General features: G+C 40.4%; 32 non-coding genes across 32 annotated transcripts; all 32 read right to left on the bottom strand.

Moving 5' to 3' along the window:
* Positions 1-9,893: 9,893 nt before the first annotated feature.
* On the bottom strand, positions 9,894-9,966 carry TRNAR-UCG (transfer RNA arginine (anticodon UCG)). Its single transcript has one exon. It is a non-coding gene; the product is annotated as a tRNA-Arg (tRNA).
* Positions 9,967-10,379: 413 nt separating this feature from the next.
* On the bottom strand, positions 10,380-10,452 carry TRNAR-UCG (transfer RNA arginine (anticodon UCG)). Its single transcript has one exon. It is a non-coding gene; the product is annotated as a tRNA-Arg (tRNA).
* A 570-nt stretch (positions 10,453-11,022) lies between these two features.
* On the bottom strand, positions 11,023-11,095 carry TRNAR-ACG (transfer RNA arginine (anticodon ACG)). The gene has a single exon. It is a non-coding gene; the product is annotated as a tRNA-Arg (tRNA).
* Positions 11,096-14,243: 3,148 nt separating this feature from the next.
* Positions 14,244-14,316, bottom strand: TRNAR-ACG (transfer RNA arginine (anticodon ACG)). Its single transcript has one exon. It is a non-coding gene; the product is annotated as a tRNA-Arg (tRNA).
* Positions 14,317-14,881: 565 nt separating this feature from the next.
* TRNAR-ACG (transfer RNA arginine (anticodon ACG)) lies at positions 14,882-14,954 on the bottom strand. Its single transcript has one exon. It is a non-coding gene; the product is annotated as a tRNA-Arg (tRNA).
* A 734-nt stretch (positions 14,955-15,688) lies between these two features.
* TRNAR-UCG (transfer RNA arginine (anticodon UCG)) lies at positions 15,689-15,761 on the bottom strand. Its single transcript has one exon. It is a non-coding gene; the product is annotated as a tRNA-Arg (tRNA).
* Positions 15,762-16,174: 413 nt separating this feature from the next.
* TRNAR-UCG (transfer RNA arginine (anticodon UCG)) lies at positions 16,175-16,247 on the bottom strand. Its single transcript has one exon. It is a non-coding gene; the product is annotated as a tRNA-Arg (tRNA).
* Positions 16,248-16,332: 85 nt separating this feature from the next.
* On the bottom strand, positions 16,333-16,405 carry TRNAR-UCG (transfer RNA arginine (anticodon UCG)). Its single transcript has one exon. It is a non-coding gene; the product is annotated as a tRNA-Arg (tRNA).
* A 406-nt stretch (positions 16,406-16,811) lies between these two features.
* TRNAR-UCG (transfer RNA arginine (anticodon UCG)) lies at positions 16,812-16,884 on the bottom strand. The gene has a single exon. It is a non-coding gene; the product is annotated as a tRNA-Arg (tRNA).
* Positions 16,885-17,134: 250 nt separating this feature from the next.
* TRNAR-UCG (transfer RNA arginine (anticodon UCG)) lies at positions 17,135-17,207 on the bottom strand. Its single transcript has one exon. It is a non-coding gene; the product is annotated as a tRNA-Arg (tRNA).
* Positions 17,208-17,292: 85 nt separating this feature from the next.
* On the bottom strand, positions 17,293-17,365 carry TRNAR-ACG (transfer RNA arginine (anticodon ACG)). Its single transcript has one exon. It is a non-coding gene; the product is annotated as a tRNA-Arg (tRNA).
* An 85-nt stretch (positions 17,366-17,450) lies between these two features.
* On the bottom strand, positions 17,451-17,523 carry TRNAR-UCG (transfer RNA arginine (anticodon UCG)). Its single transcript has one exon. It is a non-coding gene; the product is annotated as a tRNA-Arg (tRNA).
* A 247-nt stretch (positions 17,524-17,770) lies between these two features.
* On the bottom strand, positions 17,771-17,843 carry TRNAR-ACG (transfer RNA arginine (anticodon ACG)). The gene has a single exon. It is a non-coding gene; the product is annotated as a tRNA-Arg (tRNA).
* Positions 17,844-18,093: 250 nt separating this feature from the next.
* TRNAR-ACG (transfer RNA arginine (anticodon ACG)) lies at positions 18,094-18,166 on the bottom strand. Its single transcript has one exon. It is a non-coding gene; the product is annotated as a tRNA-Arg (tRNA).
* Positions 18,167-18,738: 572 nt separating this feature from the next.
* On the bottom strand, positions 18,739-18,811 carry TRNAR-ACG (transfer RNA arginine (anticodon ACG)). Its single transcript has one exon. It is a non-coding gene; the product is annotated as a tRNA-Arg (tRNA).
* A 407-nt stretch (positions 18,812-19,218) lies between these two features.
* Positions 19,219-19,291, bottom strand: TRNAR-ACG (transfer RNA arginine (anticodon ACG)). Its single transcript has one exon. It is a non-coding gene; the product is annotated as a tRNA-Arg (tRNA).
* An 85-nt stretch (positions 19,292-19,376) lies between these two features.
* TRNAR-UCG (transfer RNA arginine (anticodon UCG)) lies at positions 19,377-19,449 on the bottom strand. The gene has a single exon. It is a non-coding gene; the product is annotated as a tRNA-Arg (tRNA).
* A 248-nt stretch (positions 19,450-19,697) lies between these two features.
* TRNAR-ACG (transfer RNA arginine (anticodon ACG)) lies at positions 19,698-19,770 on the bottom strand. Its single transcript has one exon. It is a non-coding gene; the product is annotated as a tRNA-Arg (tRNA).
* A 250-nt stretch (positions 19,771-20,020) lies between these two features.
* On the bottom strand, positions 20,021-20,093 carry TRNAR-UCG (transfer RNA arginine (anticodon UCG)). Its single transcript has one exon. It is a non-coding gene; the product is annotated as a tRNA-Arg (tRNA).
* An 85-nt stretch (positions 20,094-20,178) lies between these two features.
* Positions 20,179-20,251, bottom strand: TRNAR-UCG (transfer RNA arginine (anticodon UCG)). Its single transcript has one exon. It is a non-coding gene; the product is annotated as a tRNA-Arg (tRNA).
* A 724-nt stretch (positions 20,252-20,975) lies between these two features.
* TRNAR-ACG (transfer RNA arginine (anticodon ACG)) lies at positions 20,976-21,048 on the bottom strand. Its single transcript has one exon. It is a non-coding gene; the product is annotated as a tRNA-Arg (tRNA).
* An 85-nt stretch (positions 21,049-21,133) lies between these two features.
* Positions 21,134-21,206, bottom strand: TRNAR-UCG (transfer RNA arginine (anticodon UCG)). The gene has a single exon. It is a non-coding gene; the product is annotated as a tRNA-Arg (tRNA).
* A 248-nt stretch (positions 21,207-21,454) lies between these two features.
* TRNAR-ACG (transfer RNA arginine (anticodon ACG)) lies at positions 21,455-21,527 on the bottom strand. Its single transcript has one exon. It is a non-coding gene; the product is annotated as a tRNA-Arg (tRNA).
* Positions 21,528-21,777: 250 nt separating this feature from the next.
* Positions 21,778-21,850, bottom strand: TRNAR-UCG (transfer RNA arginine (anticodon UCG)). Its single transcript has one exon. It is a non-coding gene; the product is annotated as a tRNA-Arg (tRNA).
* An 85-nt stretch (positions 21,851-21,935) lies between these two features.
* Positions 21,936-22,008, bottom strand: TRNAR-UCG (transfer RNA arginine (anticodon UCG)). The gene has a single exon. It is a non-coding gene; the product is annotated as a tRNA-Arg (tRNA).
* Positions 22,009-22,732: 724 nt separating this feature from the next.
* Positions 22,733-22,805, bottom strand: TRNAR-ACG (transfer RNA arginine (anticodon ACG)). The gene has a single exon. It is a non-coding gene; the product is annotated as a tRNA-Arg (tRNA).
* An 85-nt stretch (positions 22,806-22,890) lies between these two features.
* Positions 22,891-22,963, bottom strand: TRNAR-UCG (transfer RNA arginine (anticodon UCG)). The gene has a single exon. It is a non-coding gene; the product is annotated as a tRNA-Arg (tRNA).
* Positions 22,964-23,210: 247 nt separating this feature from the next.
* On the bottom strand, positions 23,211-23,283 carry TRNAR-ACG (transfer RNA arginine (anticodon ACG)). Its single transcript has one exon. It is a non-coding gene; the product is annotated as a tRNA-Arg (tRNA).
* Positions 23,284-23,533: 250 nt separating this feature from the next.
* On the bottom strand, positions 23,534-23,606 carry TRNAR-ACG (transfer RNA arginine (anticodon ACG)). Its single transcript has one exon. It is a non-coding gene; the product is annotated as a tRNA-Arg (tRNA).
* Positions 23,607-24,178: 572 nt separating this feature from the next.
* On the bottom strand, positions 24,179-24,251 carry TRNAR-ACG (transfer RNA arginine (anticodon ACG)). Its single transcript has one exon. It is a non-coding gene; the product is annotated as a tRNA-Arg (tRNA).
* Positions 24,252-24,658: 407 nt separating this feature from the next.
* TRNAR-ACG (transfer RNA arginine (anticodon ACG)) lies at positions 24,659-24,731 on the bottom strand. Its single transcript has one exon. It is a non-coding gene; the product is annotated as a tRNA-Arg (tRNA).
* Positions 24,732-24,816: 85 nt separating this feature from the next.
* On the bottom strand, positions 24,817-24,889 carry TRNAR-UCG (transfer RNA arginine (anticodon UCG)). The gene has a single exon. It is a non-coding gene; the product is annotated as a tRNA-Arg (tRNA).
* Positions 24,890-24,977: the final 88 nt, after the last annotated feature.

Here is a 24,977-nt window from a genome sequence, read left to right on the forward strand (position 1 = left end):
TGCTAAAAGGTTTTCATGAAATCTATTTCTTTCCTGAGTGCACGAGCCTAACACTAGCGCGGCTCCAGTGGATCCCTTACAAGGGGACTTTCCTTCTAAACTCCGGGTTTGTATTGGCAAAGGCTAGTGGGTGGTGTTAAAATATCATACTGAACTGAACTGAGCCCAACCCGAGCAACACTCTTTACCCATAAAGTATACATATATCTCTCGCCAGTCGCTACTAGATCACAGTAGAATAAAGAATAGCTAAACCATGTATCCCACTCTTAAACGTAAACTTGTATTATAACTTTGTATTTTAACTTTCTATTATTAATAAAGGTTATTAATAATAGACATTACGTCGCTACCTTCTTATATATCTTAAAGTAAGAAACATATCAAAACATGGTGTCAGAAGTGGGTTTAGCTGTTTTTATTGCCTCGCTTCCCTCTCGCGCTTAAGCCTCGGTTCCCTCGTTGCACCTTGACTCTCTCCGTTCTCTAGCCGTCGCCGCCTCGCGCTTCTGCCCTAAGCCTCGGCTGCCTCGTGTTTTTTTTTTCGTGTATCGCTCCTTGACGCGGTATTATGGCCTCCTCGATCCCGCCGCCGCACCCGGTCTCGCTATCGTTGGGTGATTCGGCCGCGCAATGGAAATTGTTTCGCGCCCAGTGGACCAACTATGAAATTGCTAGAGGTTTGGCTGCTAAGGGTGCGCCCGTTCGTGCGGCTACCCTCCTCGCTATTATGGGGGAAGATTGTTTTAAACTGTTTCAAGACTTGCCTCTAACGGCAGAACAGTGCGCCAGTGCTACAGATATTCTGGACGCTATTGAACTCTATTTCACGCCTCTCACACATGTTATCTATGATCGCATGATCTTCAACTCCGCGGTCCAAGAACACAATGAGACTATCGATCAGTTTGTGAACCGTTTACGCCGCCTTTCCGATACATGTGAATATAAAACCTTTCAGGAGGAACTTATACGCGATCGCCTCGTGGTTGGAAATAAGAATCTCACCACTCGCGCCCAGCTAAGAAAGGAACGCACTCTTACGTTAGCCTCTGCTGTCGATATATGTCGCGCAAATGAACTGGCGGAACGCCAATTTTCGGAGACTAAACCCGATCACGTTGAAGTTCATCGTTTGGACCGCCATAATCGTGAACACCCTCGCAAATCGGCCTCTAAACCGCCCGTCGCGTTGCTCGCACGCCCTTGCAATTATTGCAACACGATTCACGCTCGCGATAGACACTCGTGCCCAGCTCTGGGTAAGACTTGTCGAAAATGTGGCATGAAAAACAATTATTCCACCGTCTGCCGCCAGGGTCGAGATCCCGTCGCTACCACACGGCCTCCACCTCGAAATAAATCTAGTCATTCCCGTGGCCGTCGGAAACAGGGTTTTTCCCATCAGTTAGAACCTGCTGCGGCAGGGTCTGACGATGAAACTGACGAAATTTACGCCCTTGAAGAAACTCACCAGGCCCGTTCTTCTCGGGGCAAGCAATGGTTTGTTACCCTACAAGTACAGGGCGACAGCGCCGTTACTGACTTACGCTGTCAACTCGATAACGGCTCTACCTGCAACTGTCTCAGAGAGACTGATTTCGCCGCGTTACCCGCTAATAGCGCCACTTTCCGCCCAGAGACAACGGTTCTCAGCTGTTAGGATGGATCTACCATAACCTCCACCGGTATCGCAACTTTGCATTGCCTGTATAAACAGTGCACGTACGATCTTGAGTTTCTTATCGTCCCAGGCACGAAACCCTCGCTGCTTTCAGGTGCCACCTGCGAAGCCCTTGGTTTGATGACTATGCATGTGCCCTGCTCAGCGGTACACGCAGTTACGGAATCACCCACATCCCTTCCTAGTCCTCTAACCAAAGCCAAACTCTTGTCCGATTATCACGACGTTTTTGACGGTTTGGGATGCTTGCCGGGAGAATGTCATCTCGTCCTAGACAAATCAGTGGAACCAGTACAGCATCGACCGCGAAATGTACCCGTTGCGTTACGTGACCCTCTCCAACGCAAACTGGCCGAGATAGAGAAATTAGGCGTCATAGCAAAGGTGACGGAACCTACAAAATGGATTTCGAGTATGGTTCTCGTTAGAAAACCAAGGAAAACTCCTGACGAACAGACTATCTCCAACGCACAGCCGCCTCCGATCACGCCGGATGATTTACGCATTTGTTTAGATCCGAAAGATCTTAACCGAGCATTACAAATTGCCCGTTATCCACTCCCGACGATCGAGGATATACTTCCAACACTCAGCAACGCTAAAGTTTTTACGGTTCTCGACGCGAAAGATGGGTTCTGGCAAGTCAAGCTAGATCTCGAAAGTAGCTTCTTAACTACGTTCTGGACCCCTTTCGGACGTTTCCGTTGGCTACGTATGCCTTTCGGCATTTCTACTGCTCCCGAGGAGTATCAGCGCCGCCAAGCGGAGGTGTTAGAGGGTTTAGAAAGAGTGGCTGTTATTGCTGATGACACTATTATTTTTGGATGCGGGGATACTTTAGAATCCGCCATCATGGATCATGACAAAAAACTAATTGCTGTCCTTGAACGCGCCCGCAAACTCAATATGAAGATTAACAAAAATAAACTCCGTCTGCTTTTGCCCTCGGTGCCTTATATCGGTCATGTTCTCTCATCCTCGGGTGTCTCACCAGACCCGCGGAAAATCCATGCCGTTAAGAACATGTCCGCCCCACAAACTGTACAGCAGTTACAAAGCTTCATCGGCTTCACGACTAATCTGGCTAAATTCTTACCGAAGCTTTCCCACTGTCTTGAGCCTCTGCGCCAGCTCGTCCATCAGGATGTTCCTAGGTCTTGGACCCCTGAGCACCAACGTGTTTTTGACTCCATCAAAACCCTCGTAACCTGCGTCCCGGTGTTACGCTTTTATGATGTTCGCCTCCCAGTCACCCTTCAGTGTGACGCTAGTGATATGGGTTTAGGCGCCACGCTCCTTCAAGAGGGCCAACCCGTCGCTTTCGCTTCTCGTGCTCTCACTCCCACCGAACGCCGATACGCGCAGATCGAGAAGGAGTGCTTGGCAATTGTTTTTGGTTGTACCCGATTCCACCAATATCTGGGTGGTCGCGATAACATCATTGTGGAGTCGGACCACAAACCGTTGGAAACAATTTGGAACAAACCCCTTCTATCAGCGCCAAAACGTTTGCAATGCATGATGCTTAAATTACAATATTATGCTCTCACGGTGCGTTACAAAAAAGGCTCTCAAATGTATATAGCGGATTGTCTGTCCCGTATATCAAGTATCAACCCCCTACCGGACACTGACCCGTATCGCGAACACAACGTCTATTCGACGACCTTACTCGCCGGTATTGATCACTCGGACTACCTTCGCATTCGGCAACCTCTACTCCGCCGCATTCGGGAGGCCACCGCCGTCGATTCCGTGTGCGTCGACCTTCGTACCGCTATCCGACAGGGATGGCCAGACGGAATCTCGAAGGTACCTCTCTCGATTCGTCCGTTCTGGACATTTCGCGATGAGCTTACGTTCGACCAGGGTTACCTCTACAAAGGCTACCGCGTTCTCATACCTACTGCTCTTCGGGACGAAGTTATCTCCCAACTACATTCCAGCCACCTGGGAATACAGGCCTGCCTGCGAAAGGCAAGGGATTCCGTCTTTTGGCCTGGAATAACGAAGGACATACAAGCAGCAGTATCCACCTGTCATGCGTGTAACACGTATCACAGCTCACAACAACGTGAACCCCTGATTACCGTTTCTCTGCCGGACTTACCATGGCAAAAGATTGCTATGGATCTCTTCACCATCGAAGCACATCACCAAAAATATCTTATTTTCGTAGACTATTATTCGGATTTTTGGGAGATCGAACAACTCCACAACACTACCGCCGCCGCGATTATCCTTGCGTGTAAGAAGCATTTTGCACGATATGGTATTCCCGAGACAGTCATTACCGACAACGGCCCCCCATTTAATAGCTTCGAATTCCGCGAATTCTCGGATCTATGGGGTTTCACACACAGAACGTCTTCGCCATATCACTCACAGGGCAACGGAAAAGCGGAATCCGCTGTAAAAATCGCTAACACACTGTTAAAGAAACTACAGAGTACCAAGGAAGATTTTTACCTTGCTCTGCTGGATTGGAGAAACACCCCGACGGATTCCGTAAACACTAGCCCAACACAACGCCTCATGGCACGCCGCACGCGTTCCATCTTACCAACCCCACCGAAACTACTTAACCCTCATGTCGTTCCGCACGTCAATGCCACTCTTACAAACAAACGAAGTCGCACAAAACAGACCTACGATCAACATGCCAAGCCTTTGTGCGAACTTCGCGACAACGACCAGGTCTGGGTCAAAGTCACGCCCAAGGACATCCATTCCCCTTGGATTATGGGCATCGTCGAGAAACAAGTCGCACCCAGATCGTATCTCGTGAAAGCCAAGGGCACCGTGTATCGCCGCAATCGCATTGCGTTACGACCCGCCCATCAGCTTTCCGTTCGACCCACAAACCCGGCACCGTCATCGTCGTCACCGAAGGCGTCCGTTTCCCCGACTCCTCCCACTCTGCCCATTATTTATCAACCACGTCCGCAAACGCCACCACCACCGACTACACCTACAACTACACCTCCGCACTCGCGTTCAATCGCCGTACCTACTCTGGGCGCTGTCACCTCGCCGCGCCCAAGCCAAAACTGGAGTTCGTAAGGAAAGTCAACTTGTAGGGAATCCACTGGAACCACGCTATGCTTTAAGTTCGAGTAATACTGGTAAAATATTGTAAACTGTAACTGGACAGTATTTGCTAACATAACTATTTTTTTTATCATTTATAATAAGTAATCTTTAGTTATCGCTTCATATATTTTTTGTTTCTGGTTGTATTTTAATTATTTTTACGGCACAAAATAGATTTTTCCCCATTCATAATTAAGCCGGATATTTTAGGTGGATTTTTTTAAGTGGATTAATCCGGATTAAACCAGGTGGTTTAAACCGGACTGGATAAGTAGTTGCCAACCCTGATACCACCATAATTTAAACCTGACACCCAAGATGGTACGCTATAACAGTGATTCATCAAATGCCCTGACTGACTTTTAAGGCTGATATCAGTGTATTTTATGTAGTATTTGTTTGCCACCCAGCTAGCGAGGTACTCCATTCCAGACTCTTCATAATCCGTGAAAACCGTTTCATTTTTTATCCCAAAATGCACATTTTTGTTTGGTGAAAGAAACGCTTTGCTAATTAATGAATTCGTATCTTGTTTACCACTCTAGCATAGAAATTTGGGGCTTTTTTTAATTGGGGACTGGGTTTGCGTTCTTACAGATAAAATATTCATAGCATTAGTTATTTCTGTGTTTGCACTAAAAATGTCTTCTATATAATCGTTGATTTCAATGTCCTCGGGTATAATATTAGATTGAAACATAACATCATCAATGAAACTCATCAGTAATTTGAGAAACAGTATTTGTATTGCGCTGCACAGCCCCTGCACTGTTAAAAAAATGGAACTGTTTGACACCTTTAGAGGTGTTTCCTAATGCATCCCCAGCAGCACCCCTATTGGTGTTTAAAAGCACCATTCGAGAGGATGTCAATACGCACCTTTCAAAACGGTGCGAAATAATACCTTATCTGAAGGTGCTTTTTATATCCTGTGAGGTGTTTTAATCACTTTGAATAGAGGTGTATATTAATACCAGAAAAAGTGTTAATAAACCCTTCAAAAAAAGGTCTTTTTGAGACTAATTTGGTGTTTTTAAATTCCATTGACGTTGGTGCTTTTTAATTCTTGTTAGGTTTAAACCATCATTCTTAATAGAGGATTATAATTATACCAGAAAGGTGTCTGTAAACTCTGTAAAAGGTGTTTTTTGAAATTATTTTTTTCAAAACACATGAGTTACCATAGATTAGTCTATCAAAATAGCTGCTCAAAATCTGCTGCTCAAATCCAGTGGATTAAGGGTAAACGTTTTTCTGCTGTAAGCCTTATTCAACCGTGTAAGAATTGATATGCGTGTGAAATGGTTACTTTAACCTTTACTGTATATCCTCAATAGTTCTATTTAAGGACCTGATTTACATCATTCAAATGTGTATTTAATTTTCGGCTCACTGTGAACCGTCAAGACCTCCTCAAAGACCCACGAATTCAAGGAATCAATCCGAACAACGCCTACCCTAACATTTCGAAGTAAGATTTAGTGAAACTAGGAAAGTTAAATTTCAAGTTTACATTGTATATAAATGTAGTAAAGCTGAATTAAAAAGTTAACACCAAGTTTGATATATTAATATAAAAGATCTTCTTGGAATTTTGAAATGAAACAGAACTTTATAGCTACAAAACTACTTAAAGAATCGTAATGCCGAATCATACTTAACATATTTTCATTTAATATTCTACAATAAGAAAATGTTATGGTTTTGTAAGAGATAATTTTATCCTACTCGCTTTATATTAACTTTGATATGCGTGTAGTGTTTCGACTCAGATGCAATCTTCATTACTCGTTCTATATCAACTTTCACTTGTGTCGTTCCGAAGAAAGAAAATTATCTTAAATATTTAAATAAATATAAATGATATTAATTTTTTTAATCGTCAGTATTTTACCTTAATTCTAGTTAAGTGGTTTTAAGAACGTTATTTTTAAAATGATTTTAAACATAGCTATTGTTGAAGTTTGACTTCTAGCGTAAACCGTTTACACAATTTTTGGAAATTTAGGGTATATAAGGCGATTGATTCACAAATAGTAGGAATAAGCGCTATTGCGTCAACCTTTGGTCAAAGCCCTGCCATTGGGAAGCTAGATTTATCTCGTAACCCTAACCGCTCGCCGCGTACATCTTAATCCCAACGATGATAATGGAGTAGAAGCCAATGTTTCATTTTGGCGTGTATGTGTTATACACAGAAGACTATATGATGGTGTTGTCAGAAGACAATAAGCACAGATTAGCGTGTATGTGGTATATACCATTAGAAAAACAAGTGTGGCGATAGACTAATGAAGTAGAATTTTTACCTCTCTCCGAGTGACTGGACGTGTCTGTGGGTCTGTCTGTCACCGCGTTCGCAGTTGGCAAATCGAAGCAAACGTGTTCGTAATTTCCGGAACGCGTTCGCAGTATAAAGAAATTCGGAAAATGTTACTTCGTTGCTATATCCATCTTATTTAACGTTAATCATTAACTATCCGTTACACCTTCATCTGCTGTCTAACAACCAATTGTTTCACCCAATGCTAACCGGTATTTAATGGTTTCTAACAACAACACCATGCACTACTCTTTCGTGTACACCACATACGCCACACGTGAGACATGAGAAACGTCTAGCCTCCTAATGGCAGAGCTTCCACCAAAGGTTCACGCAATTGCGCATTTCTTATCTCTTAGTGTGAATCAATCACCTTATATACCCAAAATTTACAAAAGTTCTGATATAGGTGTTTCCTAGAAGTATAACTTTATAGATAGCTATGTTTAAAATTGTTTTAGGAATTAAGTTTCTTAAACCGACCTAACTATAATTATCGAAAAATACTGAAAATTAAAATAATTCATATCACTTATATTTATTTAATTATTTAAGACTCCTGTTTAAGATAAACTTCTTTCTTTCGAATGACAAAATCGAGAGTATATATTGAACGAGTAATGAAGATTGCATCTGAATCGAGACACAACACCCATATCAAAGTTAATATAAAGCGAGTAGGATGATAAGATCTCTTACAAAACGATAACATTTCCTTTTTGCAGAATATTAAATGGAAATATTTTAAATATTTTTCGGCATTACGATTCTTTTAGTAGTTGTGTAGCTATAAAGCTTTGTTTCATCTCAGACACACAGATACGTCCAGTGTAATTTCTCTCCGTGACGTCATCGTCACTCTGAGAGATAAAAACCTGTATCAAGGGGAAATTCAAGTGATTTTTTACGAACTACTCTAATTCCAAGACATTCCAGCATATTTAACTCTTCGAGAATTATTTTGCAATGATTGAAAAATCAAAATAAGTATAAATTCCCTCTAATATTAGAATAAGCTAGTTCTAAGAAATATAAAATAATTTTGATTTTTAAAATCTTTGGGATATTTTTAGGATGCTTCACTATGCAGGTAGAATTAGTAGATTATTTCCCTCTAAGCTCATATCAATAACCTTTCACTTTAAAAACACCATATCAGCTAAAAATGTGTAAAGTAAAGCCCAAAAGTGTTTATTCGGACCATTCGAACAGGTTTATATTAATAACACTATTTCCGTTTAAAAAATATTAACTAAGGGTCAATTAACACCTAAAGGTGTGTCTACGTGCCTGTGAATCACCATTTCCTTAAAAATACCTTAAAAGAGTCAACTAGCACCATTTTTCGGAGGAAACACCATCTCAGTTAAAAAACACTCAAAAAAGAGTTTATAAACACCTCAAGGTATTTCCGAACACCCATGAAACACCTTTTTTTCTAACAGTGTGGGTTTTTACCTGGAATTATCATTCTTATACGAAACAAAGCATTAAGGGGTGTTGGGTGGTCGTCCAGCCCCCCTCTTGTTCTAAGCTAGGAAAAGTTTTCTCTAAACAATCTTGGTTTACCCTATTGGTTAAAATACGTAATGCCATATTTGTTATTAAGATCATGCCAAAGATCTCTTAAGGACGTGTTGCTTATAATTATTCCCTTTTTAAAAACTTGAAGCGATTGATAAACTTCAACTGTTGGGCTAGGTTTCATTGGATTGGGTTTTTTATGCATTTCATATTTTTCACTAGATGTGTCATTTTATCAAGAATCTCATCTTGTTCTTCCATATGAACCCCATAACCGCATTTAGGATTTGACGAATCAAATTTGATATAACTGTTCATTACGTCGAACCATTGATTTACTCTTTGAATAAATTCAGCCGTGGTTTCACTTAATCCTGACCTCTTAACAGCCATGGCAACACTATGGGACATAAGTTCCGCTGCCAGTCGAACATTTTGTCGTTGAGTGTTTATGCATTCTAAATGCCATTTTGTTAATTAAGAACAAGTTTTGAGTTCCCCTTCATCTTTTTTTAAAATTTCCTCCACGGGTTTTTTTTTAATTATTTTCTTGTCAATAAGGATAAACCAATTTCGAACTAATTTTAAAAGATGAGGAATATCAGCGAAACAGTATATATATTCTCCTTGTTTGGCTGGGTTATGAAACCATGTTCTATTAATACTGACTCCCAATTCCCTCCACAGACCCTGATTTCCACCACCCATATCGTTAACACAGGCAACTACTGTAAATCCTATTTTATTTAGTTCCATAATTGCTGACGTTAGAATCGATTTTGTCATTTTTTGATCAAACCCTAAATATATAGGTTGCTACCAACCTGAGAAATGGCCACGTGCCATTATTACTTGTAACTGGTTATGGGGACCAATAACCTGATCTCTTTTAACATCGTACTCTCTGGTAGCTGTCACCTTAACTTCACTAAAATAAACACCGAGCTTGCCAGGACTCAAACCTTGAATCTTCTGCTCCGTAGGCAGACGCGTTATCCATTGCGCCTCAAGCCCGTGAGAGGTTGATCAAAATGCTATTGAAGCATTGCAATATTATAAATTTTCCTTCCGTTATACTCTAATAATCATCTTTGAATGTTAAAACCGAGCTTGCTAGGATTCGAACCTGGAATCTTCTGCTCGGTAGGCAGCCGTGTTATCCATTGCGCCACAAGCCCGTTAGTTGTTTATCTAGATGCTATTGAAGCATTGCAATATTATAAATTTTCCTTCCAATATACTCTAATAATCATCTTTAAATGTTAAATCCGAGCTTGCCAGGACTCGAACGTGGAATCTTCTGCTTCGAAGGCAGACGCGTTATCCATTACGCTACAAGCCCTCTCTTCGTACTATAAAAAACTTTTCCAAACATTGTATTTATGCCTTTTAAGGAACCATAAAAGATCTTTTACTAAAATAAAGACCGAGCTTACCAGGACTTAAACCTGGAATCTTCTGCTCCGTAGGCAGACGCGTTATCCATTGCGCTTCAAGCCAGTTAGAGGTTGATCAAAATGCTATTGAAGCATTGCAATATTATAAATTTTCCTTCCGTTACACTCTAATAATCATCTTTAAATGTTAAATCCGAGCTTGCCATGACTCGAACCTGGAGTCTTCTGCTCCGTAGGCAGACGCGTTATCCATTGCGCTTCAAGCCCGTTAGAGGTTGATCAAAATGCCATTGAAGCCCTGCAATATTATAAATTTTCCTTCCAATATACTCTAATAATCATCTTTAAATGTTAAATCCGAGCTTGCCAGGACTCGAACGTGGAATCTTCTGCTTCGAAGGCAGACGCGTTATCCATTACGCTACAAGCCCTTGCTTCGTACTATAAAAAACTTTTCCAAACATTGTATTTATGCCTTTTAAGGAACCATAAAAGATCTTTTACTAAAATAAAGACCGAGCTTACCAGGACTCAAACCTGGAATCTTCTGCTCCGTAGGCAGACGCGTTATCCATTGCGCTTCACGCCAGTTAGAGGTTGATCAAAATATTATTGAAGCATTGCAATATTATAAATTTACCTTCCGTTACACTCTAATAATCATCTTTAAATGTTCAGTCCGAGCTTGCCGGGACTCGAACCTGGAATCTTCTGCTTCGAAGGCAGACGCGTTATCCATTACGCTAGAAGCCCTTGCTTCGTACTAAAAAAACTTTCCAAACATTGTATTTATGCATTTTTTATGACGCATAAAAGATCTTTTACTGAAATAAAGACCGAGCTCTCCAGGACTCGAACCTGGAGTCTTCTGCTCCGTAGGTAGACGCGTTATCCATTGCGCCACAAGCCCGTTAGTTGTTTATCTAGGTGCTATTGAAGCATTGCAATACTATAAATTTTCCTTCCGTTACACTCTAATAATCATCTTTGAATGTTAAAACCGAGCTCGCCAGGACTCGAACCTGGAATCTTCTGCTTCGTAGGCAGACGCGTTATCCATTGCGCCGCAAGCCCGTTAGTTGCTTATCTAGATGCTATTGAAGCATTGCAATATTATAAATTTTCCTTCCAATATACTCTAATAATCATCTTTAAATGTTAAATCCGAGCTTGCCAGGACTCGAACGTGTAATCTTCTGCTTCGAAAGCAGACGCGTTATCCATTACGCTACAAGCCCTTGCTTCGTACTACAAAAAACTTTTCCGAACATTGTATTTATGCGTTTTTAGGACGCATAAAAGATCTTTTACTAAAATAAACAACGAGCTTGCCAGTACTCGAACCTGGAATCTACCGCTTCTAAGGCAGACGCGATATCTATTACGCTAGAAGCCCTTGCTTCGTACTATAAAAAACTTTCCAAACATTGTATTTATGCATTTTTTTATGACGCATAAAAGATATTTTACTGAAATAAAGACCGAGCCTGCCAGGACTCGAACCTTGAATCTTCTGCTCCGTAGGCAGACGCGTTATCCATTGCGCCTCAAGCCCGTTAGAAGTTGATCAAAATGTTATTGAAGCATTGCAATATTATAAATTTACCTTCCGTTACACTCTAATAATCATCTTTAAATGTTAAGTCCGAGCTTGCCGGGACTCGAACCTGGAATCTTCTGCTTCGAAGGCAGACGCGTTATCCATTACGCTAGAAGCCCTTGCTTCGTACTAAAAAAACTTTCCAAACATTGTATTTATGCATTTTTTATGACGCATAAAAGATCTTTTACTGAAATAAAGACCGAGCTCTCCAGGACTCGAACCTGGAGTCTTCTGCTCCGTAGGTAGACGCGTTATCCATTGCGCCACAAGCCCGTTAGTTGTTTATCTAGGTGCTATTGAAGCATTGCAGTATTATAAATTTTCCTTCCAATATACTCTAACAATCATCTTTAAATGTTAAATCCGAGCTTACCAGGACTCGAACGTGGAATCTTCTGCTTCGAAGGCACACGCGTTATCCATTACGCTACAAGCCCTTGCTACGTACTATAAAAAACTTTTCCAAACATTGTATTTATGCGTTTTAAGGACGCATAAAAGATCTTTTACTAAAATAAACACCGAGCTTGCCAGGACTCAAACCTGGAATCTTCTGCTCCGTAGGCAGACGCGTTATCCATTAAGCCTCAAGCCCGCTAGAGGTTGATCAAAATGCTATTGAAGCATTGCAATATTATAAATTTTCCTTCCGTTACACTCTAATAATCATCTTTGAATGTTAAAACCGAGCTTGCCAGGACTCGAACGTGGAATCTTCTGCTTCGAAGGCAGACGCGTTATCCATTGCGCCGCAAGCCCGTTAGTTGTTTATCTAGATGCTATTGAAGCATTGCAATATTATAAATTTTCCTTCCAATATACTCTAATAATCATCTTTAAATGTTAAATCCGAGCTTGCCAGGACTCGAACGTGTAATCTTCTGCTTCGAAAGCAGACGCGTTATCCATTACGCTACAAGCCCTTGCTTCGTACTATAAAAAACTTTTCCAAACATTGTATTTATGCGTTTTTAGGACGCATAAAAGATCTTTTACTAAAATAAACAACGAGCTTGCCAGTACTCGAACCTGGAATCTACCGCTTCTAAGGCAGACGCGATATCCATTACGCTAGAAGCCTTTGCTTCGTACTATAAAAAACTTTCCAAACATTGTATTTATGCATTTTTTTATGACGCATAAAAGATATTTTACTGAAATAAAGACCGAGCCTGCCAGGACTCGAACCTTGAATCTTCTGCTCCGTAGGCAGACGCGTTATCCATTGCGCCTCAAGCCCGTTAGAAGTTGATCAAAATGTTATTGAAGCATTGCAATATTATAAATTTACCTTCCGTTACACTCTAATAATCATCTTTAAATGTTAAGTCCGAGCTTGCCGGGACTCGAACCTGGAATCTTCTGCTTCGAAGGCAGACGCGTTATCCATTACGCTAGAAGCCCTTGCTTCGTACTAAAAAAACTTTCCAAACATTGTATTTATGCATTTTTTATGACGCATAAAAGATCTTTTACTGAAATAAAGACCGAGCTCTCCAGGACTCGAACCTGGAGTCTTCTGCTCCGTAGGTAGACGCGTTATCCATTGCGCCACAAGCCCGTTAGTTGTTTATCTAGGTGCTATTGAAGCATTGCAGTATTATAAATTTTCCTTCCAATATACTCTAACAATCATCTTTAAATGTTAAATCCGAGCTTACCAGGACTCGAACGTGGAATCTTCTGCTTCGAAGGCACACGCGTTATCCATTACGCTACAAGCCCTTGCTACGTACTATAAAAAACTTTTCCAAACATTGTATTTATGCGTTTTAAGGACGCATAAAAGATCTTTTACTAAAATAAACACCGAGCTTGCCAGGACTCAAACCTGGAATCTTCTGCTCCGTAGGCAGACGCGTTATCCATTAAGCCTCAAGCCCGCTAGAGGTTGATCAAAATGCTATTGAAGCATTGCAATATTATAAATTTTCCTTCCGTTACACTCTAATAATCATCTTTGAATGTTAAAACCGAGCTTGCCAGGACTCGAACGTGGAATCTTCTGCTTCGAAGGCAGACGCGTTATCCATTGCGCCGCAAGCCCGTTAGTTGTTTATCTAGATGCTATTGAAGCATTGCAATATTATAAATTTTCCTTCCAATATACTCTAATAATCATCTTTAAATGTTAAATCCGAGCTTGCCAGGACTCGAACGTGTAATCTTCTGCTTCGAAAGCAGACGCGTTATCCATTACGCTACAAGCCCTTGCTTCGTACTATAAAAAACTTTTCCAAACATTGTATTTATGCGTTTTTAGGACGCATAAAAGATCTTTTACTAAAATAAACAACGAGCTTGCCAGTACTCGAACCTGGAATCTACCGCTTCTAAGGCAGACGCGATATCCATTACGCTAGAAGCCTTTGCTTCGTACTATAAAAAACTTTCCAAACATTGTATTTATGCATTTTTTTATGACGCATAAAAGATATTTTACTGAAATAAAGACCGAGCCAGCCAGGACTCGAACCTGGAATCTTCTGCTCCGTAGGCAGACGCGTTATCCATTGCGCCTCAAGCCCGTTAGAAGTTGATCAAAATGCTATTGCAGCATTGCAATATTAAAAATTCTCCTTCCGTTACACTCTAATAATCATCTTTAAAGGTTAAATCCGAGCTTGCCATGACTCGAACCTGGAGTCTTCTGCTCCGTAGGCAGACGCGTTATCCATTGCGCCACAAGCCCTTGCTTCGTACTATAAAAAACTTTTCCAAACATTGTATTTATGCGTTTTAAGGACGCATAAAAGATCTTTTACTAAATTAAACATCGAGCTTGCCAGTCTCGAACCTGGAATCTTCTGCTTCGAAGGCAGACGCGTTATCCATTACGCTTGAAGCCCTTCCTTCGTACTATAAAAAACTTTCCAAACATTGTATTTATGCGTTTTTAGGACGCATAAAAGATCTTTTACTAAAATAAACAACGAGCTTGCCAGGACTCGAACCTGGAATCTACTGCTTCTAAGGCAGACGCGATATCCATTACGCTAGAAGCCCTTGCTTCGTACAATAAAAAAACTTTCGAAACATTGTATTTATGCATTTTTTTATGACGCATAAAAGATCTTTTACTGAAATAAAGACCGAGCTTGCCAGGACTCAAACCTTGAATCTTCTGCTCCGGAGGCAGACGCGTTATCCATTGCGCCTCAAGCCCGTTAGAAGTTGATCAAAATGCTATTGAAGCATTGCAAAATTATAAATTTTCCTTCCGTTACACTCTAATAATCATCTTTGAATGTTAAAACCGAGCTTGCCAGGACTCGAACCTGGAATCTTCTGCTTCGTAGACAGACGCGTTATCCATTGCGCCACAAGCCCGTTAGTTGTTTATCTAGATGCTATTGAAGCATTGCAATATTATAAATTTTCCTTCCAATATACTCTAATAATCATCTTTAAATGTTAAATCCGATCTTGCCAGGACTCGAACGCGGAATCTTCTGCTTCGAAGGCAGACGCGTTATCCATTACGCTACAAGCCCTTGCTTCGTACAATAAAAAACTTTTCCAAACATTGTATTTATGCGTTTTAAGGACGCATAAAAGATCTTTTACTAAATTAAACATCGAGCTTGCCAGGACTTAAACCTGGAATCTTCTGTTTCGATGGCAGAAGCGTTATCCATTACGCTAGAAGCCCTTGCTTCGTACTATAAAAAACTTTCCAAACATTGTATTTATGCCTTTTAAGGACGCATAAAAGTTCTTTTACTAAAATAAACACCGAGCTTGCAAGGACTCAAACCTGGAATCTTCTGCTCCGTAGGCAGACGCGTTATCCATTGCGCTTCAAGCCCGTTAGAAGTTGATCAAAATGCTTTTGAAGCATTGCAATATTATAAATTTTCCTTCCGTTACACTCTAATAATCATCTTTAAATGTTAAATCCGAGCTTGACGGGAATCGATCCTCGAGTCTTCTGCTCCGTAGGCAGACGCGTTATCGATTGCGCCACAAGCCCGTTAGAGGTTGATCAAAATGCTATTGAAGCATTGCAATATTATAAATTTTCCTTCCAATATACTCTAATAATCGTCTTTTAATGTTAAATCCGAGCTTGCCAGGACTCGAACGTGGAATCTTCTGCTTCGAAGGCAGACGCGTTATCCATTACGCTACAAGCCCTTGCTACGTACTATAAAAAACTTTTCCAAACAATGTATTTATGCGTTTTAAGGACGCATAAAAGATCTTTTACTAAAATAAACACCGAGCTTGCCAGTACTCAAACCTGGAATCTTCTGCTCCGTAGGCAGACGCGTTATCCATTGCGCCTCAAGCCCGTTAGAGGTTGATCAAAATGCTATTGAAGCATTGCAATATTATAAATTTTCCTTCCGTTATACTCTAATAATCATCTTTGAATGTTAAAACCGAGCTTGCCAGGACTCGAACCTGGAATCTTCTGCTCCGTTGGCAGACGCGTCATCCATTGCGCTACAAGCCCGTTAGTTGTTTATCTAGATGCTATTGAAGCATTGCAATATTATAAATTTTCCTTCCGTTATACTCTAATAATCATCTTTAAATGTTAAATCCGAGCTTGCCAGGACTCGAACGTGGAATCTTCTGCTTCGAAGGCAGACGCGTTATCCATTACGCTACAAGCCCTTGCTTCGTGCTACAAAAAGCTTTTCCAAACATTGTATTTATGCATTTTTAGGACGCATAAAAGATCTTTTACTAAAATAAAAAACGAGCTTGCCAGGACTCGAACCTGGAATCTTCTGCTTCGAAGGCAGACGCGTTATCCATTACGCTAGAAGCCCTTGCTTCGTAATATAAAAACTTTCCAAACATTGTATTTATGCATTTTTTTATGACACATAAAAGATCTTTTACTGAATAAAGACCGAGCTTGCCAGAACTCGAACCTTGCATCTTCTACTCCGTAGGCAGACGCGTTATCCATTGCGCCTCAAGCCCGTTAGAAGTTGATCAAAATGCTAGTGAAGCATTCCAATATTTTAAATTTTCCTTCCGTTACACTGTAATGATCATCTTTAAATGTTAAATCCGAGCTTGCCATGACTCGAACCTGGAGTCTTCTGCTCCGTAGGCAGACGCGTTATCCATTGCGCCGTAAGCCCTTGCTTCGTACTATAAAAAACTTTTCCAAACATTGTATTTATGCGTTTTAAGGACGCATAAAAGATCTTTTACTAAAATAAAAAACGAGCTTGCCAGGACTCTAACCTGGAATCTTCTGCTTCGAAGGCAGACGCGTTATCCATTACGCTACAAGCCCTTGCTTCGTACTATAAAAAAACTTTTCCAAACATTGTATTTATGCGTTTTAAGGACGCATCAAAGATCTTTTACTAAATTAAACATCGAGCTTGCCAGGACTCGAGTCTTGAATCTTCTGCTCCGTAGGCAGACGCGTTATCCATTGCGCCACAAGCCCGTTAGTTGTTTATCTAGGTGCTATTGAAGCATTGCAATATTATAAATTTTCCTTCCAATATACTCTAACAATCATCTTTAAATGTTAAATCCGAGCTTGCCAGGACTCGAACGTGGAATCTTCTGCTTCGAAGGCAGACGCGTTATCCATTACGCTACAAGCCCTAGCTACGTACTATAAAAAACTTTTCCAAACATTGTATTTATGCGTTTTAAGGACGCATAAAAGATCTTTTACTAAAATAAACACCGAGCTTGCCAGGACTCAAACCTGGAATCTTCTGCTCCGTAGGCAGACGCGTTATCCATTACGCTACAAGCCCTTGCTTCGTGCTACAAAAAACTTTTCCAAACATTGTATTTATGCATTTTTAGGACGCATAAAAGATCTTTTACTAAAATAAAATACGAGCTTGCCAGGACTCGAACCTGGAATCTTCTGCTTCGAAGGCAGACGCGTTATCCATTACGCTAGAAGCCCTTGGTTCGTACTATAAAAACTTTCCAAACATTGTATTTATGCATTTTTTATGACACATAAAAGATCTTTTACTGAATAAAGACCGAGCTTGCCAGGACTCGAACCTTGAATCTTCTGCTCCGTAGGCAGACGCGTTATCCATTGCGCCTCAAGCCCGTTAGAAGTTGATCAAAATGCTATTGAAGCATTCCAATATTTTAAATTTTCCTTCCGTTACACTGTAATAATCATCTTTAAATGTTAAATCCGAGCTTGCCATGACTCGAACCTGGAGTCTTCTGCTCCGTAAGCAGACGCGTTATCCATTGCGCCACAAGCCCGTTAGAGGTTGATCAAAATGCTATTGAAGCATTGCAATATTATAAATTTTCCTTCCAATATACTCTAATAATCATCTTTAAATGTTAAATCCGAGCTTGCCAGGACTCGAACGTGGAATCTTCTAATTCGAAGGCAGACGCGTTATCCATTACGCTACAAGCCCTTGCTTCGTACTATAAAAAAACTTTTCCAAACATTGTATTTATGCGTTTTAAGGACGCATAAAAGATCTTCTACTAAATTAAACACCGAGCTTGCCAGGACTCGAACCTTGAATCTTCTGCTCCGTAGGCAGACGCGTTATCCATTGCGCCACAAGCCCGTTAGAGGTTGATCAAAATGCTACTGAAGCATTGCAATATTATAAATTTTCCTTCCAATATACTCTAATAATCATCTTTAAATGTTAAATCCGAGCTTGTCAGGACTCGAACGTGGAATCTTCTGCTTCGAAGGCAGACGTGTTATCCAATATGCTACAAGCCCTTGCTTCGTACTATGAAAAACTTTTCCAAACATTGTATTTATGCGTTTTGAGGACGCATAAAAGATCTTTTACTAAAATAAACAACGAGCTTGCCAGGACTCGAACCTGGAATCTACTGCTTCTAAGGCAGACGCGATATCCATTACGCTAGAAGCCCTTGCTTCGTACAACAAAAAACTTTCGAAACATTGTATTTATGCATTTTTTTATGACGCATAAAAGATCTTTTACTCAAATAAAGACCGAGCTTGCCAGGACTCGAACCTTGAATCGTCTGCTCCGTAGGCAGACGCGTTATCCATTGCGCCACATGCCCGTTAGAGGTTGATCAAAATGCTATTGAAGCATTGCAATATTATAAATTTTCCTTCCGTTACAGTCTAATAATCATCTTTGAATGTTAAAACCGAGCTTACCAGGACTCGAACCTGGAATCTTCTGCTCCGTAGGCAGACGCGTTATCCATTGCGCCACAAGCCCGTTAGTTGTTTATCTAGATGCTATTGAAGCATTGCAATATTATAAATTTTCCTTCCAATATACTCTAATAAACATCTTTAAATGTTAAATCCGAGCTTGTCAGGACTCGAACGTGGAATCTTCTGCTTCGAAGGCAGACGCGTTATCCATTACGCTACAAGCCCTTGCTTCGTACTATAAAAAACCTTTCCAAACATTGTATTTATGCGTTTTTAGGACGCATAAAAGATCTTTTACTAAAATAAACAACGAGCTTGCCAGTACTCGAACCTGGAATCTACTGCTTCTAAGGCAGACGCGATATCCATTACGCTAGAAGCCCTTGCTTCGTACTATAAAAAACTTTTCCAAACATTGTATTTATGCGTTTTAAGGACGCATAAAAGATCTTTTACTAAAATAAACACCGAGCTTGCCAGGACTCAAACCTGGAATCTTCTGCTCCGTAGGCAGACGCGTTATCCATTACGCTACAAGCCCTTGCTTCGTGCTACAAAAAACGTTTCCAAACATTGTATTTATGCATTTTTAGGACGCATAAAAGATCTTTTACTAAAATAAAATACGAGCTTGCCAGGACTCGAACCTGGAATCTTCTGCTTCGAAGGCAGACGCGTTATCCATTACGCTAGAAGCCCTTGGTTCTTACTATAAAAACTTTCCAAACATTGTATTTATGCATTTTTTTATGACACATAAAAGATCTTTTACTGAATAAAGACCGAGCTTGCCAGGACTCGAACCTTGAATCTTCTGCTCCGTAGGGAGACGCGTTATCCATTGCGCCTCAAGCCCGTTAGAAGTTGATCAAAATGCTATTGAAGCATTCCAATATTTTAAATTTTCCTTCCGTTACACTGTAATAATCATCTTTAAATGTTAAATCCGAGCTTGCCATGACTCGAACCTGGAGTCTTCTGCTCCGTAAGCAGACGCGTTATCCATTGCGCCACAAGCCCGTTAGAGGTTGATCAAAATGCTATTGAAGCATTGCAATATTATAAATTTTCCTTCCAATATACTCTAATAATTATCTTTAAATGTTAAATCCGAGCTTGCCAGGACTCGAACGTGGAATCTTCTAATTCGAAGGCAGACGCGTTATCCATTACGCTACAAGCCCTTGCTTCGTACTATAAAAAAACTTTTCCAAACATTGTATTTATGCGTTTTAAGGACGCATAAAAGATCTTTTACTAAATTAAACATCGAGCTTGTCAGGACTCGAACCTGGAATCTTCTGCTTCGAAGGCAGACGCGTTATCCATTACGCTACAAGCCCTAGCTTCGTACTATAAAAAACTTTTCCAAACGTTGTATTTATGCGTTTTTAGGACGCATAAATTATCTTTTACTAAAATAAACAACGAGCTTGCCAGGACTCGAACCTGGAATCTTCTGCTTCGAAGGCAGACGCGTTATCCATTACGCTAGAAGCCCTTGCTTCGTACTATAAAAAACTTTCCAAACACTGTATTTATGCATTTTTTTATGACGCATAAAAGATCTTTTACTGAAATAAAGACCGAGCTTGCCAGGACTCGAACCTTGAATCTTCTGCTCCGTAGGCAGACGCGTTATCCATTGCGCCTCAAGCCCGTTAGAAGTTGATCAAAATGCTATTGAAGGATTGCAATATTATAAATTTTCCTTCCGTTACACCCTTATAATCATCTTTAAATGTTAAATCCAAGCTTGCCAGGACTCGAACGTGGAAACTTCTGCTTCGAAGGCAGACGCGTTATCCATTACGCTACAAGCCCTTGCTTCGTACTATAAAAAACTTTTCCAAACATTGTATTTATGCGTTTTAAGGACGCATAAAAGATCTTATACTAAAATAAACATCGAGCTTGCCAGGACTCGAACCTGGAATCTACTGCTTCTAAGGCAGACGCGATATCCATTACGCTAGAAGCCCTTGCTTCGTACTATAAAAAACTTTTCCAAACATTGTATTTATGCGTTTTTAGGACGCATAAAAGATCTTTTACTAAAATAAACAACGAGCTTGCCAGTACTCGAACCTGGAATCTACTGCTTCTAAGGCAGACGCGATATCCATTACGCTAGAAGCCCTTGCTTCGTACTATAAAAAACTTTTCCAAACATTGTATTTATGCGTTTTAAGGACGCATAAAAGATCTTTTACTAAAATAAACACCGAGCTTGCCAGGACTCAAACCTGGAATCTTCTGCTCCGTAGGCAGACGCGTTATCCATTACGCTACAAGCCCTTGCTTCGTGCTACAAAAAACGTTTCCAAACATTGTATTTATGCATTTTTAGGACGCATAAAAGATCTTTTACTAAAATAAAATACGAGCTTGCCAGGACTCGAACCTGGAATCTTCTGCTTCGAAGGCAGACGCGTTATCCATTACGCTAGAAGCCCTTGGTTCTTACTATGAAAACTTTCCAAACATTGTATTTATGCATTTTTTTATGACACATAAAAGATCTTTTACTGAATAAAGACCGAGCTTGCCAGGACTCGAACCTTGAATCTTCTGCTCCGTAGGGAGACGCGTTATCCATTGCGCCTCAAGCCCGTTAGAAGTTGATCAAAATGCTATTGAAGCATTCCAATATTTTAAATTTTCCTTCCGTTACACTGTAATAATCATCTTTAAATGTTAAATCCGAGCTTGCCATGACTCGAACCTGGAGTCTTCTGCTCCGTAAGCAGACGCGTTATCCATTGCGCCACAAGCCCGTTAGAGGTTGATCAAAATGCTATTGAAGCATTGCAATATTATAAATTTTCCTTCCAATATACTCTAATAATTATCTTTAAATGTTAAATCCGAGCTTGCCAGGACTCGAACGTGGAATCTTCTAATTCGAAGGCAGACGCGTTATCCATTACGCTACAAGCCCTTGCTTCGTACTATAAAAAAACTTTTCCAAACATTGTATTTATGCGTTTTAAGGACGCATAAAAGATCTTTTACTAAATTAAACATCGAGCTTGTCAGGACTCGAACCTGGAATCTTCTGCTTCGAAGGCAGACGCGTTATCCATTACGCTACAAGCCCTAGCTTCGTACTATAAAAAACTTTTCCAAACGTTGTATTTATGCGTTTTTAGGACGCATAAATTATCTTTTACTAAAATAAACAACGAGCTTGCCAGGACTCGAACCTGGAATCTTCTGCTTCGAAGGCAGACGCGTTATCCATTACGCTAGAAGCCCTTGCTTCGTACTATAAAAAACTTTCCAAACACTGTATTTATGCATTTTTTTATGACGCATAAAAGATCTTTTACTGAAATAAAGACCGAGCTTGCCAGGACTCGAACCTTGAATCTTCTGCTCCGTAGGCAGACGCGTTATCCATTGCGCCTCAAGCCCGTTAGAAGTTGATCAAAATGCTATTGAAGGATTGCAATATTATAAATTTTCCTTCCGTTACACCCTTATAATCATCTTTAAATGTTAAATCCAAGCTTGCCAGGACTCGAACGTGGAAACTTCTGCTTCGAAGGCAGACGCGTTATCCATTACGCTACAAGCCCTTGCTTCGTACTATAAAAAACTTTTCCAAACATTGTATTTATGCGTTTTAAGGACGCATAAAAGATCTTATACTAAAATAAACATCGAGCTTGCCAGGACTCGAACCTGGAATCTACTGCTTCTAAGGCAGACGCGATATCCATTACGCTAGAAGCCCTTGCTTCGTACTATAAAAAACTTTTCCAAACATTGTATTTATGCGTTTTTAGGACGCATAAAAGATCTTTTACTAAAATAAACAACGAGCTTGCCAGTACTCGAACCTGGAATCTACTGCTTCTAAGGCAGACGCGATATCCATTACGCTAGAAGCCCTTGCTTCGTACTATAAAAAACTTTTCCAAACATTGTATTTATGCGTTTTAAGGACGCATAAAAGATCTTTTACTAAAATAAACACCGAGCTTGCCAGGACTCAAACCTGGAATCTTCTGCTCCGTAGGCAGACGCGTTATCCATTACGCTACAAGCCCTTGCTTCGTGCTACAAAAAACTTTTCCAAACATTGTATTTATGCATTTTTAGGACGCATAAAAGATCTTTTACTAAAATAAAATACGAGCTTGCCAGGACTCGAACCTGGAATCTTCTGCTTCGAAGGCAGACGCGTTATCCATTACGCTAGAAGCCCTTGGTTCGTACTATAAAAACTTTCCAAACATTGTATTTATGCATTTTTTATGACACATAAAAGATCTTTTACTGAATAAAGACCGAGCTTGCCAGGACTCGAACCTTGAATCTTCTGCTCCGTAGGCAGACGCGTTATCCATTGCGCCTCAAGCCCGTTAGAAGTTGATCAAAATGCTATTGAAGCATTCCAATATTTTAAATTTTCCTTCCGTTACACTGTAATAATCATCTTTAAATGTTAAATCCGAGCTTGCCATGACTCGAACCTGGAGTCTTCTGCTCCGTAAGCAGACGCGTTATCCATTGCGCCACAAGCCCGTTAGAGGTTGATCAAAATGCTATTGAAGCATTGCAATATTATAAATTTTCCTTCCAATATACTCTAATAATCATCTTTAAATGTTAAATCCGAGCTTGCCAGGACTCGAACGTGGAATCTTCTAATTCGAAGGCAGACGCGTTATCCATTACGCTACAAGCCCTTGCTTCGTACTATAAAAAAACTTTTCCAAACATTGTATTTATGCGTTTTAAGGACGCATAAAAGATCTTCTACTAAATTAAACACCGAGCTTGCCAGGACTCGAACCTTGAATCTTCTGCTCCGTAGGCAGACGCGTTATCCATTGCGCCACAAGCCCGTTAGAGGTTGATCAAAATGCTATTGAAGCATTGCAATATTATAAATTTTCCTTCCAATATACTCTAATAATCATCTTTAAATGTTAAATCCGAGCTTGTCAGGACTCGAACGTGGAATCTTCTGCTTCGAAGGCAGACGCGTTATCCAATATGCTACAAGCCCTTGCTTCGTACTATGAAAAACTTTTCCAAACATTGTATTTATGCGTTTTGAGGACGCATAAAAGATCTTTTACTAAAATAAACAACGAGCTTGCCAGGACTCGAACCTGGAATCTACTGCTTCTAAGGCAGACGCGATATCCATTACGCTAGAAGCCCTTGCTTCGTACAACAAAAAACTTTCGAAACATTGTATTTATGCATTTTTTTATGACGCATAAAAGATCTTTTACTCAAATAAAGACCGAGCTTGCCAGGACTCGAACCTTGAATCGTCTGCTCCGTAGGCAGACGCGTTATCCATTGCGCCACATGCCCGTTAGAGGTTGATCAAAATGCTATTGAAGCATTGCAATATTATAAATTTTCCTTCCGTTACAGTCTAATAATCATCTTTGAATGTTAAAACCGAGCTTACCAGGACTCGAACCTGGAATCTTCTGCTCCGTAGGCAGACGCGTTATCCATTGCGCCACAAGCCCGTTAGTTGTTTATCTAGATGCTATTGAAGCATTGCAATATTATAAATTTTCCTTCCAATATACTCTAATAAACATCTTTAAATGTTAAATCCGAGCTTGTCAGGACTCGAACGTGGAATCTTCTGCTTCGAAGGCAGACGCGTTATCCATTACGCTACAAGCCCTTGCTTCGTACTATAAAAAACCTTTCCAAACATTGTATTTATGCGTTTTTAGGACGCATAAAAGATCTTTTACTAAAATAAACAACGAGCTTGCCAGTACTCGAACCTGGAATCTACTGCTTCTAAGGCAGACGCGATATCCATTACGCTAGAAGCCCTTGCTTCGTACTATAAAAAACTTTTCCAAACATTGTATTTATGCGTTTTAAGGACGCATAAAAGATCTTTTACTAAAATAAACACCGAGCTTGCCAGGACTCAAACCTGGAATCTTCTGCTCCGTAGGCAGACGCGTTATCCATTACGCTACAAGCCCTTGCTTCGTGCTACAAAAAACGTTTCCAAACATTGTATTTATGCATTTTTAGGACGCATAGAAGATCTTTTACTAAAATAAAATACGAGCTTGCCAGGACTCGAACCTGGAATCTTCTGCTTCGAAGGCAGACGCGTTATCCATTACGCTAGAAGCCCTTGCTTCGTACTATAAAAAACTTTCCAAACATTGTATTTATGCCTTTTAAGGACGCATAAAAGTTCTTTTACTAAAATAAACACCGAG

The sequence above is a fragment of the Phalangium opilio genome, unplaced genomic scaffold (genome assembly GCF_054372755.1).
Source record: "Phalangium opilio isolate 3A_F unplaced genomic scaffold, DU_Popi_V2 ptg000043l_1, whole genome shotgun sequence".
NCBI classification, from domain to species: Eukaryota; Metazoa; Arthropoda; class Arachnida; order Opiliones; family Phalangiidae; genus Phalangium; species Phalangium opilio.